We start from the raw sequence: 1,991 nt of genomic DNA, 5'->3' as shown, positions 1-1,991 counted from the left end.
GTATGCATGGTAAGTGCACTTTGTGTGACCTTAAGGTGGTGCCTTAGTGTGGGTGATGGTATGGGACGTTGCCCATACATTGCACAAAGGTATTGCTTAAGGGTTACTTAAGGTGGAGGTCCAAGGCAAGAAGGTAAAGGTAAATGGGTTTTGTATGTTTATCAGGTATTCTGAAGCATATGACTTTGTATTGTTGGTTGTGACTTGTAAGGTGCCTATTATGTTGATGTTCATGAGATTTTATCAAAATGGCATGAAAGCATAACTTCCTCACAAATGTCCTTTTTAGCATGTTTTGCATATCCTCATACTTAGTACGTGTGTTGTACTAACCCCTTTCTTCTATTTTACTACAAGTGTAGGTTGTGGTAACTAGGAGGAGATTGTGCTTTGGAGTTGCTTGGATTACTTCACTCTTCCAAGTCTTTGGTATGTCCTCAAGATTCGAGGACTATGTTTAGAAGTTTCTTAGTCATTGTAATAGATACTTAAGTTTCATTTCATTTGTAAAGGGTCGTGTCCCTTAGTACATTTTATGTTCCTGTCTAAGATTGGCTAAAGAGAGTTAGTAGTTCCGCTTGCGTATTGATGTCTTCAACTGTTGATGACTCTTCAACTATTACTTAGTCTGAGTTAATGACTCTAGTGTTGAGAAACCTCATATTCAGTCAGTTTCAGTAGTAAAAGAGTTTCCAGAAGTCTTTCCTAATGATCTTCCCAGAGTCCATCCTGAGAGAGAGAGACTTTGGTATAGATCTTCTTCCAGATACTCACATTATATCTATTCCGCCATACAGAATGGCACCAGCAGAGTTAAAACAGATAAAAGAGCAGGTGAAAGATCTCCTAGATAAGGGGTTTATTCGACCAAGTGTCTCACCTTAGGGCACTCCAGTCTTATTTGTGAGAAAGAAGGATGGTTCCCTTAGGATGTGTATAGATTACCGTCAGTTGAACAAGGTTACCATCAAGAATAAGTATCCTCTTCCGAGGATTGATGATCTTTTCGATCAGCTTCAGGGTGGTTGTTGTTTTTCGAAAATAGACCTCAGATCAGGTTACCATCGATTGAAAGTAATGGAATGTAATATTCCCAAGACAACATTCAGGACCCGTTATGGTCATTATGAGTTTATGGTCATGTCAGTCGGTTTAACCAATGCACATGCAGCATTTCATGGATCTTATGAATAGAGTGTGCAAACCTTATTTAGATATGTTTGTTATCATCTTCATTGATGACACACTAATGTATTCGAGGAATGAAGAAGATCATGCTAGTCATCTCAGAACAGTTCTCCAGACTTTGAAAAATAGATAGTTGTATGCTAAGTTCTTGAAATGTGAGTTTTGTCTCGAGTCTGTTGCATTCTTAGGCCACATTGTGTCTGGAGAGGGAATTAAAGTTGATACTCAGAAAATTGAGGCAGTGCAGAATTGGCCTAGACCCACATCTCTAACTGATATTAGGAGTTTCTTGGGTTTGGCTGGCAATTATAGAAGATTCGTAAAGGGGTTCTCATCCATTTCGTCTCCTCTGACCAAGTTAACTCAGAAAATAGTGAAGTTTCAATGGTCTGAAGCTTGTAAGAAAAACTTTCAGGAATTGAAAAAGAGGTTGACTACCACCCCAGTTTTGACCTTACCAGAAGGTACTCAAGGTTTTGTGGTGTATTGTGATGCATCTAGAGTTGGTTTGGGTTGCGTGTTAATGCAGAATGGCAATGTTATAGCGATGCGTCTAGAGTTGGTTTGGGTTGTGTATTAATGCAGAATGGCAAGGTTATAGATTATACCTCCAGACAGTTTCATGAGAAGAATTACCCAGCCCATTACTTAGAGTTGGCTGCTATAGTATTTGCTTTAAAAATATGGTGCCATTATTGTCACGACCCGGGAGCACCCCCTAGTCGTAACCGGCGTACTAGACCTCGAAGAGGTCTAATACAAGCCTCTTAGCATTCATTCATCGCATATACACTAAAACCATA

The sequence above is a fragment of the Solanum tuberosum genome, unplaced genomic scaffold, assembly GCF_000226075.1.
Source record: "Solanum tuberosum cultivar DM 1-3 516 R44 unplaced genomic scaffold, SolTub_3.0 scf00057, whole genome shotgun sequence".
In the NCBI taxonomy this organism is placed as follows: domain Eukaryota; kingdom Viridiplantae; phylum Streptophyta; class Magnoliopsida; order Solanales; family Solanaceae; genus Solanum; species Solanum tuberosum.
Note: the sequence above shows the minus strand (reverse complement) of the source record.